A 21,619-nucleotide genomic window follows, 5' to 3' on the forward strand; every position below is an offset into this window, starting at 1 on the left:
CTTGCGGCACTGTGGTACTCACTCAGCCTGAGACGTTGACACAGTTTTTACGGTAAACCAAACGGCTGGTAAGACGGTCCCACGGACGGCTGCACTTGCTCTCCCAGTAGGTGACGGTGATGTCCCTCTTCCTTGCACCTTTGTTTACTTGTTGGTTGCGATGGGTCCCCACCGGTAACCCGCTCCCCGGCTTCAAGCTGGACCGGAGGAGCTCTACTCTTTGCCCGCAGGCGCTGGCCCTCAGAAACTGGTGCCCTGGCGGTGGCGATGTTGTACAGGTTGGGCTGTTGCCTTCACTCGGGACTTGGTTGTTGGGGGATCTACGTCCCCTTCACTGACGGATTCGGCAAATTATGGCGACTCCAAGCCTTGCCGGGGTCCGAGAGGCCCCTGCCCTGGTGCTGACTGTCCTTCGGAACACTGCTCCAGACCACCGGGCACACAGCCAACGGGGTCCTTCCAGGAACTTCCAAACGGTCCCCCTCCAGACAGTCACCGCCGTTGCTGACCTTGCTGACCTGTCCTGCACACAGCTGGACTACTTCAGGCTTTTCTCTCTGTCACCACTCTTGCTTTCCTCCTTTACTACCTTTCTTCTTCACTTTCACTTAGTTGTTTACTTTAGCCCTGGCTGGGCTACTCCTCCACTCCTTCCACTTCCTCCTCCAAACTCTATCTCCATCTAACTGCCTGGTACTTCCTGCCTCCAGAGCTGTGATCTCCTCGGTGGGCGGAGCCAACCGCCTGGCCCACCCCCTGGTGTGAATCATCAGCCTCTGGAGGAAGGCAACAAGGATTTTTGGTTAGCTTAGGTGTTCCTACCTGGGATGTAGGGTGTGGTGGTGTGTGACCTGTGTCCCCTGGCTTGCCAGGGCGACACAACAGCAACACACAACAACGTGTCTCCACAGGTGACTCCAAGCCAACGGATGGCATTCTGGTCAGTATAGAAGTAACTATCACTGGCAACAAATCAAGGGGAAATGGACACAGAGAGTGGGAATAAGGAATAGCAGCTGGACTGCCAAGATATCCGCAGGGTCCTAAAGGGGAAAGAGTTATCCCTGGAAGATACATAGAACTCCATTCACACCAATGAAATATCAAGAAGCAGTTTGTGCAGCCAAACACAGCGACCTTCTGCAGCCGGACACCACAGGGCTGTGTGTCAACTGTGACACACCTTTGACACCTGCCTTCCATGGAGGCTCCTCCCTCCTATTTAGACTCCTCCTTACTGAGGCTCCTCCCCTTTTACTCATTGGTGGTTTACTTTCTTGTACTTAGCCATGACTGATCATCTCTCCAGACATTGACTCGCTGCTGATTTACAAAGCAACCAAACTGAAAAAGCTGAGCTGCAGGGTAAAGTATGGAGGACAGCTTCAGCTTCTAATAGACAATGTAGCTATGATGGAGTTTCTGGTCACTTTCCTAGATGCACGTTCAGACCTTACGGCCTCCTGAGGGATCTCATTTTCGGGTTGCTCGTAGTTTTATACCCGTGCTCCATGGCGCCACCTGCTGTCCTGAAGTCTGGGTCATTGAACGGCCGCACTTTCCTATTGAGGCCACTCCAGAAGATCAGATATTCTGGATTATCAGACGATGTTATTAGGAACTTCTGCTGTGATCTGCGATACTCGACCCTCCGTCTGAGCCTCCTCCGCTTCGCCCTAATGCAGATGCCAAGATCCATCTGATATGATCCAGCGGAGACGCCAAATAAAATAGAAATGATCCCGGATCAGCGCTTTCGCCCGTAAAGAAAATCCAAAATAAACTGAACGAGAGGAAGCGTCGTCTGCACGGGGTGCGTCTGAGCCTGCCAGAGGGAGAAGATATCTGATCACCCCTGCGGAAAGCTGGGTGACTCCCAATATCTCCCCCCCCCAGCCCTGATCTGCCTCCTTAGGATTCCTCCATATTTGATAATTGCAGGTCAGGTGTCTAGGAAAGCTGGGTGACTCCCAATATCTCACCCCCCAGCGCTGATCTGCCTCCTTAGGATTCCTCCATATTTGATAATTGCAGGTCAGGTGTCTAGGAAAGCTGGGTGACTCCCAATATCTCACCCCCCAGCGCTGATCTGCCTCCTTAGGATTCCTCCATGTTTGATAGTTGCCGGTCAGGTGTCTAGGAAAGCTGGGTGACTCCCAATATCTCACCCCCCCCAGCGCTGATCTGCCTCCCCAGGAATCCTCCATGTTTGATAGTTGTTGGTCAGGTGTCTAGGAAAGCTGGGTGACTCCCAATATCTCACCCCCCCCAGCGCTGATCTGCCTCCCCAGGAATCCTCCATGTTTGATAGTTGCCGGTCAGGTGTCTAGGAAAGCTGGGTGACTCCCAATATCTCACCGCCCCAAGCCCTGATCTGCCTCCTTAGGATTCCTCCATATTTGATAATTGCCGGTCAGGTGTCTAGGAAAGCTGGGTGACTCCCAATATCTCACCCCCCCAGCGCTGATCTGCCTCCCCAGGAATCCTCCATGTTTGATAGTTGCCGGTCAGATGTCTAGGAAAGCTGGGTGATTATAAAGGCTCTATATATATTAGAAGTCTGGAACTTTCTTCAGAGATATTCCTGCAGACGGGCTGTATCTGATTAACCCTTCAGGACACCTGGAAAGTTGGGTGACAACCCCTGAGTACAGAACACAGCTCTAACTGTGGATACAGCAGAGACAGTTTGGTGATATACACCGGCTCCCTCTGCTGTTCACGCTGGGTATTGCAGGTGCTTGTGCTACAAAATCACAGAAATCTACTGTTTTGCTGAGGGAAGATGCCTCTATGTGAAAGGTCTGTCACCCAGTCTTGGTTTACACTCAAAGGTTCTTTCTTAATCAGTCTATAAATATATGTAAGAATGATGGCTCCATCTAGAAGATCACTCCTGACGTCTTCTGCTCCATCTGTGGAGAGGACATGGATGAAAAACAATGGAGACATATCCCAGACTTTGTGCATGGAGGAGACCTGGCTGATGATGGAGACCAGGAGACATATCCCAGACTTTGTGCATGAAGGAGACCCGGCTGATGATGGAGACAAGGAGACATATCCCAGACTTTGTGCATGGAGGAGACCTGGCTGATGATGGAGACCAGGAGACATATCCCAGACTTTGTGCATGAAGGAGACCCGGCTGATGATGGAGACAAGGAGACATATCCCAGACTTTGTGCATGGAGGAGACCTGGCTGATGATGGAGACCAGGAGACATATCCCAGAGTTTGTGCATGAAGGAGACCCGGCTGATGATGGAGACCAGGAGACATATCCCAGAGTTTGTGCATGAAGGAGACCCGGCTGATGATGGAGACCAGGAGACATATCCCAGACTTTGTGCATGAAGGAGACCCGGCTGATGATGGAGACCAGGAGACATATCCCAGACTTTGTGCATGAAGGAGACCCGGCTGATGATGGAGACCAGGAGACATATCCCAGAGTTTGTGCATGAAGGAGACCCGGCTGATGATGGAGACCAGGAGACATATCCCAGAGTTTGTGCATGAAGGAGACCTGGCTGATGATGGAGACCAGGAGACATATCCCAGACTTTGTGCATGGAGGAGACCCGGCTGATGATGGAGACCAGGAGACATATCCCAGAGTTTGTGCATGAAGGAGACCCGGCTGATGATGGAGACCAGGAGACATATCCCAGACTTTGTGCATGGAGGAGACCCGGCTGATGATGGAGACCAGGAGACATATCCCAGAGTTTGTGCATGAAGGAGACCCGGCTGATGATGGAGACCAGGAGACATATCCCAGAGTTTGTGCATGAAGGAGACCCGGCTGATGATGGAGACCAGGAGACATATCCCAGACTTTGTGCATGGAGGAGACCCGGCTGATGATGGAGACCAGGAGACATATCCCAGACTTTGTGCATGAAGGAGACCTGGCTGATGATGGAGACCAGGAGACATATCCCAGACTTTGTGCATGAAGGAGACCCGGCTGATGATGGAGACCAGGAGACATATCCCAGACTTTGTGCATGGAGGAGACCCGGCTGATGATGGAGACCAGGAGACATATCCCAGACTTTGTGCATGGAGGAGACCCGGCTGATGATGGAGACCAGGAGACATATCCCAGACTTTGTGCATGAAGGAGACCTGGCTGATGATGGAGACCAGGAGACATATCCCAGACTTTGTGCATGAAGGAGACCTGGCTGATGATGGAGACCAGGAGACATATCCCAGACTTTGTGCATGAAGGAGACCCGGCTGATGATGGAGACCAGGAGACATATCCCAGAGTTTGTGCATGGAGGAGACCCGGCTGATGATGGAGACCAGGAGACATATCCCAGACTTTGTGAATGGAGGAGACCCGGCTGATGATGGAGACCAGGAGACATATCCCAGAGTTTGTGCATGAAGGAGACCCGGCTGATGATGGAGACCAGGAGACATATCCCAGACTTTGTGCATGGAGGAGACCCGGCTGATGATGGAGACCAGGAGACATATCCCAGACTTTGTGCATGGAGGAGACCCGGCTGATGATGGAGACCAGGAGACATATCCCAGACTTTGTGCATGGAGGAGACCCGGCTGATGATGGAGACCAGGAGACATATCCCAGACTTTGTGCATGGAGGAGACCCGGCTGATGATGGAGACCAGGAGACATATCCCAGACTTTGTGCATGAAGGAGACCCGGCTGATGATGGAGACCAGGAGACATATCCCAGACTTTGTGCATGGAGGAGACCCGGCTGATGATGGAGACCAGGAGACATATCCCAGACTTTGTGCATGAAGGAGACCCGGCTGATGATGGAGACCAGGAGACGTCTTGGGCTCCACATATGGTTTGTGAAACGCGTGGAGAATCTACAACAGCGGACAATGGAGAAAGAAAGAGCTTAACCTTTGGTGAGGAGAAGATGGAAAGCCTCCAAGATGATTGTAAGTTTTGGGTTCAATCGTTCCAAGAAAGCTCCTGATCTGGAAGACGTCGTATTCTACGCGGCGGTGATGTTCCCAGACCGCGAGAACCTCGGATTGTGTTCTCTGCACAATGGTCACCGCTATGTCCTTCCCATTACTCAACAAAGCTTAGAAGAATCTGTAATGTCAGAGGGGCCGGATTCCCCCCCTACAATGTACATATAATGTTTATTAAAGTAAATGTCTACGTTCTGCTGCTATACAGTGCGGCTAGTGATGTAGCAGAGCCGGAGCAGTGCAGCGATCAGCGCCATCTTGTGACCGGCAGTGTAAAGTGTTTTAATGCATATTGCATTTTTGTCACGGGTGACAGACAGTCCTGTGGTTTCTGACCATAGAAGGTCACAGCGTTTGGCTGCGCAGAATGCTTGTTAACTTTCTATTGCTACTGCTGTTACAGTAGTATTCATTGTATTAGGTAGATTTCCTGCTGGATTTTCATCTCTTCCCCTTTAGGACCCAGCGGAGCTCTTCTTCCGTCCAGCTGCTGATTATCAGTATTCCCATTGTGCTTAAATACTCCCATTTTCCCTGAACTGGTGCTGGTGATATTTTCAGTTCATTCTAGCCCTGGTTGCAAGCAGGTGGCTTGTACTCCTCTGTGGTATCGTTGCTAAAGCTTTGCTGAACTTCTACCTGAATCACCTGTAGATAAGTTGTGTGTCCTCCTTGTGTAGTGTTTAGTGGGGTTGATGAAGAGCTCATCCCACCCGTTCCCTATTTAGGGTCCAGCACTAGGGATACCTAGGGTCAGGTATTCAGCTTGGCGCATAGGTGTGGAGCCTATCTAGGGCGGTGAGGGACCCCAGGGTCCAGCAGTAGGTTTGATCAGGGGTCACCATCTCCCCTTTCCCTAGACGCACGGTTTCCCTTCCCTTTTGCCGCTCGCTTGCTACTTCCCCGTACCTAGCGTGACATTTTTTCTGTAGGATGTGTATTTTATAGTATCATCTGTCATGCGTGATTTATGTGTTGATGTTAGTAGATGGGATTTAGTATGTGTAGTGTAACAGATACATAACAATATGGCATAACAAAGTCAGGTGAGCCTCGGGAGACTCGGTGCAGACATTGCTGGGACAGCACCGGTGCGTGCGGAGGTATCTGTAATGTTTATTTTACTCCAAGGAATATAATATTTAAGAAGCGGTTGTCCGAGGCGTGGACAAACCCTCTAATAATAACTATTGTAGCTTTGGCGCACGTTTTGGAGCACATGCAATTCCCTCTTATGACCAGCAGATGGCACTAGATAATCTCCAATACAAAGACGTATTATATAATAACCCTGTGTGGGGGAGGGGACATCTCTGAGCACATATAATGCTCTGGTCGCAGATATTGATGTGATCAGGTGGTGATGGCGCTCGTCAGTGGCATCACTAGCACCAAACACTTGTGTAATGCTCCAGATCACCGGGGAGCCGATACAGTTAGATCCTGTGGTAGAGTGATGAGCAGCGGACCCCGGCCCGACCCCTCTGTCCTGCAGATTATAAGTCGTCATTGTCCTGTACTGGCGGCTCCGTGATGTCACCGCATTGTGCCGCCTGCCCCAGGACGCTCTGGAGTGTGGAGCAAAAAGGAGCCTGGGTACATTGGACCAGGTTAGAGGAGGATAAACACAGCTTTTTCTTTGCAGACGGTCAGGGGTGTACGTAGAAATCAGGAGCCCCATAGCAGGAGTCTAAATGCCCCCCCCTCCACAAAAATAACGCCAAACATTATCCAAGAAAGGGACTGACCTAAAACCGAAGTTCCATAATACAATGTGCCATGTTATATACATCGTGCTATGTGCCATAAAAAAATTGCACCATTACACATCGGGCCATTATACATCGGGCCATTATACATCGTGCCATTACACATCGGGCCATTATACATCGTGCCATTATACATCGGGCCATTATACATCGTGCCATTACACATCGGGCCATTATACATCGGGCCATTATACATCGTGCCATTACACATCGGGCCATTATACATCGGGCCATTACACATCGTGCCATTATACATCGGGCCATTATACATCGGGCCATTACACATCGGGCCATTACACATCGTGCCATTATACATCGGGCCATTACACATCGGGCCATTATACATCGGGCCATTACACATCGTGCCATTATACATCGTGCCATTACACATCGTGCCATTATACATCGTGCCATTATACATCGGGCCATTACACATCGGGCCATTACACATCGTGCCATTATACATCGGGCCATTACACATCGGGCCATTACACATCGTGCCATTACACATCGTGCCATTATACATCGTGCCATTACACATCGGGCCATTATACATCGTGCCATTATACATCGTGCCATTATACATCGTGCCATTATACATCGTGCCATTATACATCGTGCCATTATACATCGGGCCATTACACATCGGGCCATTATACATCGTGCCATTACACATCGTGCCATTACACATCGTGCCATTACACATTGTGCCATTATACATCGGGCCATTATACATCGTGCCATTATACATCGTGCCATTATACATCGTGCCATTATACATCGTGCCATTATACATCGTGCCATTACACATCGTGCCATTATACATCGTGCCATTACACATCGGGCCATTATACATCGGGCCATTACACATCGGGCCATTATACATCGTGCCATTACACATCGTGCCATTACACATCGTGCCATTATACATCGTGCCATTACACATCGTGCCATTATACATCGGGCCATTACACATTGTGCCATTACACATCGTGCCATTATACATCGTGCCATTACACATCGTGCCATTATACATCGGGCCATTACACATCGTGCCATTATACATCGTGCCATTACACATCGTGCCATTACACATCGGGCCATTATACATCGTGCCATTATACATCGTGCCATTATACATCGTGCCATTATACATCGTGCCATTATACATCGTGCCATTACACATCGTGCCATTATACATCGTGCCATTACACATCGTGCCATTATACATCGGGCCATTACACATCGTGCCATTATACATCGTGCCATTACACATCGGGCCATTATACATCGGGCCATTACACATCGGGCCATTATACATCGTGCCATTACACATCGTGCCATTATACATCGGGCCATTACACATCGTGCCATTATACATCGTGCCATTACACATCGGGCCATTATACATCGGGCCATTACACATCGGGCCATTATACATCGTGCCATTATACATCGTGCCATTATACATCGTGCCATTACACATCGGGCCATTATACATCGGGCCATTACACATCGGGCCATTATACATCGTGCCATTACACATCGTGCCATTATACATCGTGCCATTACACATCGTGCCATTATACATCGGGCCATTACACATTGTGCCATTACACATCGTGCCATTATACATCGTGCCATTACACATCGTGCCATTATACATCGGGCCATTACACATCGTGCCATTATACATCGGGCCATTACACATCGTGCCATTATACATCGTGCCATTACACATCGTGCCATTATACATCGGGCCATTACACATTGTGCCATTACACATTGTGCCATTACACATCGTGCCATTATACATCGGGCCATTATACATCGGGCCATTACACATCGTGCCATTACACATCGTGCCATTATACATCGGGCCATTATATATCGTGCCATTAAACATCGTGCCATTATACATCGTGCCATTACACATCGTGCCATTAAACATCGTGCCATTATACATCGTGCCATTACACATCGTGCCATTATACATCGTGCCATTATACATCGTGCCATTATACATTGGGCCATTATACATCGTGCCATTACACATCGGGCCATTACACATCGTGCCATTACACATCGTGCCATTATACATCGTGCCATTACACATCGGGCCATTACACATCGTGCCATTATACATCGTCCCATTATACATCGTGCCATTATACATTGGGCCATTACACATCGTGCCATTACACATCGTGCCATTATACATCGTGCCATTACACATCGTGCCATTATACATCGTGCCATTACACATCGTGCCATTATACATCGTGCCATTACACATCGTGCCATTATACATTGGGCCATTACACATCGTGCCATTATACATTGGGCCATTATACATCGTGCCATTATACATTGGGCCATTATACATCGTGCCATTATACATCGGGCCATTATACATCGTGCCATTATACATCGTGCCATATACATTGGGCCATTACACATCGTGCCATTATACAACGTGCCATTATACATCGTGCCATTATACATCGGGCCATTATACATCGTGCCATTATACATCGTGCCATATACATTGGGCCATTACACATCGTGCCATTATACAACGTGCCATTATACATCGTGCCATTATACATCGGGCCATTATACATCGTGCCATTACACATCGTGCCATTACACATCGTGCCATTATACATCGTGCCATTACACATCGTGCCATTATACATCGTGCCATTACACATCGTGCCATTACACATCGGGCCATTATACATCGGGCCATTACACATCGGGCCATTACACATCGGGCCATTATACATCGTGCCATTACACATCGTGCCATTACACATCGTGCCATTATACATCGGGCCATTACACATCGTGCCATTATACATCGGGCCATTATACATCGTGCCATTATACATCGGGCCATTATACATCGGGCCATTATACATCAGGCCATTACACATTGTGCCATTATACATCGGGCCATTACACATCGTGCCATTACACATCGTGCCATTATACATCGTGCCATTATACATCGGGCCATTATACATCGGGCCATTATACATCAGGCCATTACACATTGTGCCATTATACATCGTGCCATTACACATCGTGCCATTACACATCGTGCCATTATACATCGTGCCATTATACATCGGGCCATTACACATCGGGTCATTACACATCGTGCCATTACACATCATACCATTATACATCGTGCCATTATACATTGGGCCATTACACATCGTGCCATTATACATCGTGCCATTATACATTGGGCCATTACACATCGTGCCATTATACATCGGGCCATTACACATCGTGCCATTATACATCGTGCCATTATACATCGTGCCATTATACATTGGGCCATTACACATCGTGCCATTATACATCGTGCCATTATACATCGTGCCATTATACATCGTGCCATTACACATCGTGCCATTATACATTGGGCCATTACACATCGTGCCATTATACATCGTGCCATTACACATCGGGCCATTATACATCGTGCCATTATACATCGTGCCATTACACATCGGGCCATTATACATCGTGCCATTATACATCGTGCCATTACACATCGTGCCATTACACATCGTGCCATTATACATTGGGCCATTACACATCGTGCCATTATACATTGGGCCATTATACATTGGGCCATTATACATCGTGCCATTATACATCGTGCCATTATACATCGTGCCATTATACATTGGGCCATTACACATCGTGCCATTATACATCGTGCCATTATACATCGTGCCATTATACATCGTGCCATTACACATCGTGCCATATACATTGGGCCATTACACATCGTGCCATTATACATCGTGCCATTATACATCGTGCCATTACACATCGTGCCATTACACATCGTGCCATTATACATCGTGCCATTACACATCGTGCCATTACACATCGTGCCATTATACATCGTGCCATTACACATCGTGCCATTACACATCGTGCCATTATACATCGGGCCATTATACATCGTGCCATTACACATCGTGCCATTATACATCGGGCCATTATACATCGGGCCATTATACATCGTGCCATTACACATCGTGCCATTATACATCGGGCCATTATACATCGTGCCATTATACATCGTGCCATTACACATCGTGCCATTACACATCGTGTCATTACACATCGTGCCATTACACATCGTGCCATTATACATCGGGCCATTATACATCGTGCCATTACACATCGTGCCATTATACATCGGGCCATTACACATCGGGCCATTATACATCGTGCCATTACACATCGGGCCATTATACATCGGGGCATTATACATCGTGCCATTACACATCGTGCCATTACACATCGTGCCATTACACATCGTGCCATTATACATCGGGCCATTATACATCGTGCCATTATACATCGTGCCATTACACATCGTGCCATTACACATCGTGCCATTATACATCGTGCCATTATACATCGGGCCATTACACATCGTGCCATTACACATCGTGCCATTATACATCGGGCCATTATACATCGTGCCATTACACATCGTGCCATTATACATCGGGCCATTACACATCGTGCCATTATACATCGGGCCATTACACATCGTGCCATTACACATCGTGCCATTATACATCGGGCCATTATACATCGTGCCATTACACATCGTGCCATTATACATCGTGCCATTATACATGGTGCCATTACACATCGGGCCATTACACATCGTGCCATTACACATCGTGCCATTACACATCGTGCCATTACACATCGTGCCATTATACATCGTGCCATTATACATCGGGCCATTATACATCGTGCCATTATACATCGGGCCATTACACATCGTGCCATTACACATCGGGCCATTACACATCGGGCCATTACACATCGGGCCATTACACATCGTGCCATTATACATCGGGCCATTACACATCGTGCCATTATACATCGGGCCATTACACATCGTGCCATTACACATCGTGCCATTATACATCGGGCCATTACACATCGTGCCATTATACATCGTGCCATTACACATCGTGCCATTATACATCGTGCCATTATACATCGGGCCATTACACATCGTGCCATTACACATCGGGCCATTATACATCGGGCCATTACACATCGTGCCATTATACATCGGGCCATTACACATTGTGCCATTATACATCGGGCCATTATACATCGGGCCATTACACATCGTGCCATTACACATCGTGCCATTATACATCGGGCCATTACACATCGTGCCATTATACATCGTGCCATTACACATCGTGCCATTACACATCGTGCCATTACACATCGTGCCATTATACATCGTGCCATTATACATGGTGCCATTACACATCGTGCCATTACACATCGTGCCATTATACATCATACCATTATACATCGTGCCATTACACATCGTGCCATTATACATCGGGCCATTATACATCGTGCCATTACACATCGGGCCATTATACATTGTGCCATTATACATCGGGCCATTATACATCATACCATTATACATCGTGCCATTACACATCGTGCCATTATACATCATACCATTATACATCGTGCCATTACACATCGTGCCATTATACATCGGGCCATTATACATTGTGCCATTATACATCGGGCCATTATACATTGTGCCATTACACATCGTGCCATTACACATCGTGCCATTATACATCGGGCCATTATACATCGGGCCATTATACATTGTGCCATTATACATCGGGCCATTATACATTGTGCCATTATACATCGGGCCATTACACATCGTGCCATTATACATCGTGCCATTATACATCGTGCCATTATACATCGGGCCATTACACATCGGGCCATTACACATCGGGCCATTATACATCGTGCCATTACACATCGTGCCATTACACATCGTGCCATTACACATCGTGCCATTATACATCGTGCCATTACACATCGTGCCATTACACATCGTGCCATTATACATCGTGCCATTATACATCGGGCCATTACACATCGTGCCATTATACATCGTGCCATTATACATCGTGCCATTATACATCGGGCCATTATACATCATACCATTATACATCGTGCCATTATACATCGTGCCATTATACATCGTGCCATTATACATCGTGCCATTATACATCGGGCCATTACACATCGTGCCATTATACATCGTGCCATTATACATCGTGCCATTATACATCGGGCCATTATACATCATACCATTATACATCGTGCCATTACACATCGGGCCATTATACATCGTGCCATTATACATCGTGCCATTACACATCGTGCCATTATACATCGGGGCATTATACATCGTGCCATTATACATCGTGCCATTACACATCGGGCCATTACACATCGTGCCATTATACATCGTGCCATTACACATCGTGCCATTATACATCGGGGCATTATACATCGGGCCATTACACATCGTGCCATTATACATCGTGCCATTATACATCGGGCCATTATACATCGGGGCATTATACATCGGGCCATTATACATCGGGGCATTATACATCGGGCCATTATACATCGGGCCATTATACATCGGGGCATTATACATCGGGCCATTACACATCGTGCCATTATACATCGTGCCATTATACATCGGGCCATTATACATCGGGGTATTATACATCGGGCCATTATACATCGGGGCATTATACATCGTGCCATTATACATCGGGCCATTATACATCGGGGCATTATACATCGGGCCATTATACATCGGGGCATTATACATCGGGCCATTATACATCGGGCCATTATACATCGGGGCATTACACATCGTGCCATTACACATCGTGCCATTACACATCGGGGCATTATACATCGGGCCATTATACATCGTGCCATTATACATCGTGCCATTATACATCGTGCCATTACACATCGTGCCATTATACATCGTGCCATTACACATCGTGCCATTACACATTGTGCCATTACACATCGTGCCATTATACATCGTGCCATTATACATCGTGCCATTATACATCGTGCCATTATACATCGTGCCATTACACATCGTGCCATTATACATCGTGCCATTATACATCGTGCCATTATACATCGGGCCATTACACATCGTGCCATTACACATCGTGCCATTACACATCGTGCCATTATACATCGTGCCATTATACATCGGGCCATTACACATCGTGCCATTATACATCGTGCCATTATACATCGTGCCATTATACATCATACCATTACACATCGCGCCATTATACATCGGGCCATTACACATCGTGCCATTATACATCGTGCCATTATACATCGGGCCATTATACATCATACCATTACACATCGCGCCATTATACATCGGGCCATTACACATCGTGCCATTACACATCGGGCCATTACACATCGTGCCATTATACATCGGGCCATTATACATCATACTATTACACATCGCGCCATTATACATCGGGCCATTACACATCGTGCCATTATACATCGTGCCATTATACATCGTGCCATTATACATCGTGCCATTATACATCGTGCCATTATACATCGGGCCATTACACATCGTGCCATTATACATCATACCATTATACATCGTGCCATTATACATCGGGCCATTACACATCGGGCCATTTTACATGGTGCCATTATACATCGTGCCATTATACATCGTGCCATTATACATCGGGCCATTACACATCGTGCCATTATACATGGTGCCATTATACATCGTGCCATTATACATCGTGCCATTATACATCGTGCCATTATACATCGGGCCATTACACATCGTGCCATTATACATCGTGCCATTACACATCGTGCCATTATACATCGTGCCATTATACATCGGGCCATTACACATCGTGCCATTATACATCGTGCCATTATACATCGTGCCATTATACATCGTGCCATTATACATCGGGCCATTACACATCGTGCCATTATACATGGTGCCATTATACATCGTGCCATTATACATCGTGCCATTATACATCGTGCCATTATACATCGGGCCATTACACATCGTGCCATTATACATCGTGCCATTACACATCGTGCCATTATACATCGTGCCATTATACATCGGGCCATTACACATCGTGCCATTATACATCGTGCCATTACACATCGGGCCATTACACATCGTGCCATTATACATCGTGCCATTATACATCGGGCCATTACACATTTTGCTACGAGGCATAATACATGGTGCTAGAAATCATTCTCCCATTATACATCATGCCAGAATATATTGTAACGTAATACATGGTGCTAGTAATCATTGTGCCGTTATACATCATGCCAGGATACATGGTGCTAGAAAACACTGTTTCATGTGCCATAATCCATGGTGCAGTTGCCTTGTGCCCCCCAGACACAGTAGATAGCCGGCCATTATTATTACTAAGATTTATTCCTACAAAGAACCTGTTACCCAGTGACATAACTAGAGTCCGATGGGCCCCGGTGCAAAGTTTGGCCCTGCCCCTCCCCCCTCGCATGTTGGTCAGATGTATGAGCTATTGTAGCATCCAAAATCCTATAAAGACTTATGAGTCCCCCCTACCACTCATTATGTAGTAATGTCCCCCATCTTGGGCCTGGTCCTGGAAAATATATCACCAATCCTGATACATATGTTTCCTATTCTGGTATATTTGTCTCCTCCTGTTGTATGTCCTTGTCATGTCTCCATCCTGGTATATATGTCCACATCAAGTCTCCATCCCAGAATATATGTCCCCATCAAGTCCCCATCCTGGTATATATGTCCACATCAAGTCCCCATCCTGGTATATATGTCCAGATCAAGTCTCCATCCCAGAATATATGTCCCCATCAAGTCCCCATCCTGGTATATATGTCTACAGCAAGTCCCCATCCTGGTATATATGTCCACATCAAGTCCCCATCCTGGTATATGTCCACAGACTGGTATATGACCCCCATCATAGCCCCATCATGTTATATGCCTCCATCATGTCTCCTTCCTGGTAGGTCTAAGTCCCCATCACATCTTGATCCTAGTATATGACCCTATAATGTCCCCATCATGGCCCTATCCTGGTATATATCGCCATCCAGGTATATGGACCATCATGTCCCCATCTTGGTATATGTCTCCATCATGTCCCCATTCTGGTGCAAGACCCCATCATGGCATATATTTCCCCATTATAGCCCCATCCTGACCACATCCTCAAACATATGATCCCCCATCATGCAGCACACAGTAAAAAAAAAACCCTATATATATATGTATATATATATATATATATATATACTCACCTCCCCTCAGCTCCCTGATGTCCTCTTCCGATGTTGGCAACTGACTTCAGAGTGTAAGCTGCGCAGCGCATGATCTCACTTTCATGTGCGTCCACTTACACAGGGACGAGCTGCGAATATTCAAATATATATTCTTTAATAGCAGCACACGTGACCGTCCAGCCACTGCAGGAAACCGGCGGTCACATGTGCAGCTATTAAAGAACATCAATATTCACTGCTCCCCACACCCACAATTCCACCCACCTCTCATCAGCGGCTAGTGCAGAGAGGTAAAAGTGAGGAGCAGGAAATATTCAATTCCTTACATGCCGGGCATTGCAGTGCAGGGACCTGACAGGCGTCTGTGCTGCAATGTATTTCAGCTGGATGCGTGTCCTCGGATGTACATGCAGATGAAGCAGGCCCTTGAGTCTGCGGCCCCCCCAGCTCATGGACCCCATAGTCTGCAGTGGTGGTTCACCACTGCAGAATGTACAATTTTAAAAAAGCAGTTCCACCAGAAAACTTGTTTTCAGTCCTCTCAAAAAGCTCTGTCTGCACATACAGTATATCACAAAAGTGAGTACACCCCTCACATCTTTTCATGGCACAGCACTGAGGATCTGACACTTTGATACAATGCACAGTGTCAGTGTGCAGCTTGTATAACAAGGGAAAAAAATAACTTGGGACACAGCCATTAATGTCTAAATCGCTGGCAACAAAAGTGAGTACACCCTAAGTGAAAATGGCCAAATTGTGCCCTTAGTGAGAATATTTTGTTTGGCCGTCATTATTTTCCAGCACAGGCTTACCTCTCTTGGGGCTGGAGGTCACAAGAGCTGCACAGATGCCGCTGGATCCTCTTCCATCCTCCATGATGACATCCCGAAGCTGGTGGATGTTACAGACCTTGCGCTCCTCCACCTTCCGTTTGAAGAGGCCTCACAGATGCTCCGTAGGGTTTAGGTCTGGAGACGCTCTGGCGGTCCAGTCTTTAGCGAGGCAGTGGTGGTCTTAGAGGTGATTGGGTTTGTTATATTGGAATATGAGTGGAGGGGATCATGATCTGCTTCAGCATGTCACAGGACATGTTGAATTCATGGTTGCTTCAATGATCTGTAGCCCCCCAGCCAGCAGCACTCATGCAGCCTCAAACCATGACCCTACACCACCATGCCCGACTGTAGGCAGGACACACTTGTCTTTTGCTCCTCTCCTCTAGTTGCTGCACTCTGACACCATCTGAACCAAATAAGTTTATCTTTGTCCCCATCAGACCACAGGGTTCCAGTAATCCATGCCATTAGTCTGCTTCTCTTCAACAAACTGTTTGCAGCTTTCTTGTGCATCATCTTTAGAGGAGGCTTCCTTCTGGGATAACAGCCATGCAGAGCAATGTGCTGCAGTGTGTGTCGTATGGTCTGAGCACTGACAGGTGGATATGCTGACTGGCACGTGGAGTAGCAGATCTGGATTGCACATGGAACAGAAGAGCTGGATATGCCAGGCAGAACAACTTACAGTATTGCAGTGTGTGCACTGTCAGGATTCTCCAGTACAAACCACGTAGGCAGGTGGGTTTGTGACCACAGTGATGTGAATTGCAGATAATCAGTCACATGCCGACTAAATGTGCCCAGCCTCACTCAATACAAGTGAACTGAGTGAGGCCATACACGTCTAGTTGGAACGTGGCTGGAAGGAAGCCATGATAGCTGGAGATTAGCCCGGAGACCACGTGGGCAACACATGAAGAGGCCTTCACAAGAGAATGTCCCACCGGTCCTACTCGTAGGACTATGGTGTTGGGTGGTATAATGTACAGTAACCGGACCCCTCTAACAGCTCAGCATTACATTTCATTTGGTTGTAGAAGCCATAGTGCGGTCATTTATCCAAAGTATCCTCGGAGACATTATTCAACATGACAGTACCAAAGCTCATGTTACTGGAGCTAATGTGAGCAGGCGGTGTGGCCTACACGTGCCCCCGTGGCTACAGTGTCACCAGACTTGTCTCCCATCAATTACAACTGTGACATCATTGTTCAGTGATTACACATCTGTATTACTCTGCACAGTACCACTTCTCCTGTCCTGTATACTGGGTGTTATCCTCAGTATCTGTATTATTATATATATACACTGCACAGTACCACTCCTCCTGTCCTGTATACTGGGTGTAATCCTCAGTATCTGTATTATTATATATATATATACACTGCACAGTACCACTTCTCCTGTCCTGTATACTGGGTGTAATCCTCAGTATCTGTATTATTCTGTATATATACACTGCACAGTACCACTTCTCCTGTCCTGTATACTGGGTGTAATCCTCAGTATCTGTATTATTCTGTATATATACACTGCACAGTACCACTTCTCCTGTCCTGTATACTGGGTGTAATCCTCAGTGTCTGTATTATTCTGTATATATACACTGCACAGTACCACTTCTCCTGTGCTGTATACTGGGTGTAATCCTCAGTATCTGCATTATTCTGTATATATACACTGCACAGTACCACTTCTCCTGTCCTGTATACTGGGTGTAATCCTCAGTATCTGTATTATTCTGTATATATACACTGCACAGTACCACTTCTCCTGTCCTGTATACTGGGTGTAATCCTCAGTATCTGTATTATTCTGTATATATACACTGCACAGTACCACTTCTCCTGTCCTGTATACTGGGTGTAATCATCAGTATCTGTATTATGCTGTATATATACACTGCACAGTACCACTTCTCCTGTCCTATATACTGGGTGTAATCCTCAGTATCTGTATTATTCTGTATATATACACTGCACAGTACCACTTCTCCTGTCCTGTATACTGGGTGTAATCATCAGTATCTGTATTATGCTGTATATATACACTGCACAGTACCACTTCTCCTGTCCTGTATACTGGGTGTGATCCTCAGTATCTGTATTATTCTGTATATATACACTGCACAGTACCACTTCTCCTGTCCTGTATACTGGGTGTAATCCTCAGTATCTGTATTATTCTGTATATATACACTGCACAGTACCACTTCTCCTGTCCTGTATACTGGGTGTAATCCTCAGTATCTGTATTATTCTGTATATATACACTGCACAGTACCACTTCTCCTGTCCTGTATACTGGGTGTAATCCTCAGTGTCTGTATTATTCTGTATATATACACTGCACAGTACCACTTCTCCTGTCCTGTATACTGGGTGTAATCCTCAGTGTCTGTATTATTCTGTATATATACACTGCACAGTACCACTTCTCCTGTCCTGTATACTGGGTGTAATCCTCAGTATCTGTATTATTCTGTATATACACACTGCACAGTACCACTTCTCCTGTCCTGTATACTGGGTGTAATCCTCAGTACCTGTATTATTCTGTATATACACTGCACAGTACCACTTCTCCTGTCCTGTATACTGGGTGTAATCCTCAGTATCTGTATTATTCTGTATATATACGCTGCACAGTACCACTTCTCCTGTCCTGTATACTGGGTGTAATCCTCAGTATCTGTATTATTCTGTATATATACACTGCACAGTACCACTTCTCCTGTCCTGTATACTGGGTGTAATCCTCAGTATCTGTATTATGCTGTATATATACACTGCACAGTACCACTTCTCCTGTCCTGTATACTGGGTGTAATCCTCAGTATCTGTATTATTCTGTATATATACTCTGCACAGTACCACTTCTCCTGTCCTGTATACTGGGTGTAATCCTCAGTATCTGTATTATTCTGTATATATACACTGCACAGTACCACTTCTCCTGTCCTGTATACTGGGTGTAATCCTCAGTATCTGTATTATTCTGTATATACACACTGCACAGTACCACTTCTCCTGTCCTGTATACTGGGTGTAATCCTCAGTACCTGTATTATTCTGTATATACACTGCACAGTACCACTTCTCCTGTCCTGTATACTGGGTGTAATCCTCAGTATCTGTATTATTCTGTATATATACGCTGCACAGTACCACTTCTCCTGTCCTGTATACTGGGTGTAATCCTCAGTATCTGTATTATTCTGTATATATACACTGCACAGTACCACTTCTCCTGTCCTGTATACTGGGTGTAATCCTCAGTATCTGTATTATGCTGTATATATACACTGCACAGTACCACTTCTCCTGTCCTGTATACTGGGTGTAATCCTCAGTATCTGTATTATTCTGTATATATACTCTGCACAGTACCACTTCTCCTGTCCTGTATACTGGGTGTAATCCTCAGTATCTGTATTATTCTGTATATATACACTGCACAGTAGCACTTCTCCTGTCCTGTATACTGGGTGTAATCCTCAGTATCTGTATTATTCTGTATATATACACTGCACAGTACCACTTCTCCTGTCCTGTATACTGGGTGTAATCCTCAGTATCTGTATTATGCTGTATATATACACTGCACAGTACCACTTGTCCTGTCCTATATACTGGGTGTAATCCTCAGTATCTGTATTATTCTGTATATATACTCTGCACAGTACCACTTCTCCTGTCCTGTATACTGGGTGTAATCCTCAGTATCTGTATTATTCTGTATATATACACTGCACAGTACCACTTCTCCTGTCCTGTATACTGGGTGTAATCCTCAGTATCTGTATTATTCTGTATATATACACTGCACAGTACCACTTCTCCTGTCCTGTATACTGGGTGTAATCCTCAGTATCTGTATTATGCTGTATATATACACTGCACAGTACCACTTGTCCTGTCCTATATACTGGGTGTAATCCTCAGTATCTGTATTATTCTGTATATATACTCTGCACAGTACCACTTCTCCTGTCCTGTATACTGGGTGTAATCCTCAGTATCTGTATTATTCTGTATATATACACTGCACAGTACCACTTCTCCTGTCCTGTATACTGGGTGTAATCCTCAGTATCTCTATTATGCTGTATATATACACTGCACAGTACCACTTGTCCTGTCCTATATACTGGGTGTAATCCTCAGTATCTGTATTATTCTGTATATATACTCTGCACAGTACCACTTCTCCTGTCCTGTATACTGGGTGTAATCCTCAGTATCTGTATTATTCTGTATATATACACTGCACAGTACCACTTCTCCTGTCCTGTATACTGGGTGTAATCCTCAGTATCTGTATTATTCTGTATATATACACTGCACAGTACCACTTCTCCTGTCCTGTATACTGGGTGTAATCCTCAGTATCTGTATTATTCTGTATATATACACTGCACAGTACCACTTTTCCTGTCCTGTATACTGGGTGTAATCCTCAGTATCTGTATTATTCTGTATATATACACTGCACAGTACAGTACCACTTCTCCTGTCCTGTATACTGGGTGTAATCCTCAGTGTCTGTATTATTCTGTATATATACACTGCACAGTACCACTTCTCCTGTCCTGTATACTGGGTGTAATCCTCAGTGTCTGTATTATTCTGTATATATACACTGCACAGTACCACTTCTCCTGTCCTGTATACTGGGTGTAATCCTCAGTATCTGTATTATTCTGTATATATACACTGCACAGTACCACTTCTCCTGTCCAGCAGAGTGAAGGCAGATAGCCGTAACGTACATGACTGAGGCAGTGATAGATC

The 21,619-nt window shown here is 45.9% G+C and overlaps 1 protein-coding gene across 3 annotated transcripts in view; it reads right to left on the minus strand.

Moving 5' to 3' along the window:
- Window positions 1-21,619, minus strand: part of LOC142243676 (uncharacterized) — a 128,384-nt gene that overhangs the window by 32,975 nt on the left and 73,790 nt on the right. Inside the window, exon 1 of one of the 3 annotated variants that reach the window (XM_075315822.1) lies at window positions 16,006-16,025. The exons of the other annotated variants lie outside the window; for them this stretch is intronic. The gene's annotated coding sequence lies outside the window, so the exon portion shown is untranslated. Of the gene's footprint in view, window positions 1-16,005; window positions 16,026-21,619 lie in introns of those variants that run through there. 3 annotated transcript variants of the gene reach the window in all.

Source organism: Anomaloglossus baeobatrachus, chromosome 6, assembly GCF_048569485.1.
Source record: "Anomaloglossus baeobatrachus isolate aAnoBae1 chromosome 6, aAnoBae1.hap1, whole genome shotgun sequence".
Taxonomy (NCBI): domain Eukaryota; kingdom Metazoa; phylum Chordata; class Amphibia; order Anura; family Aromobatidae; genus Anomaloglossus; species Anomaloglossus baeobatrachus.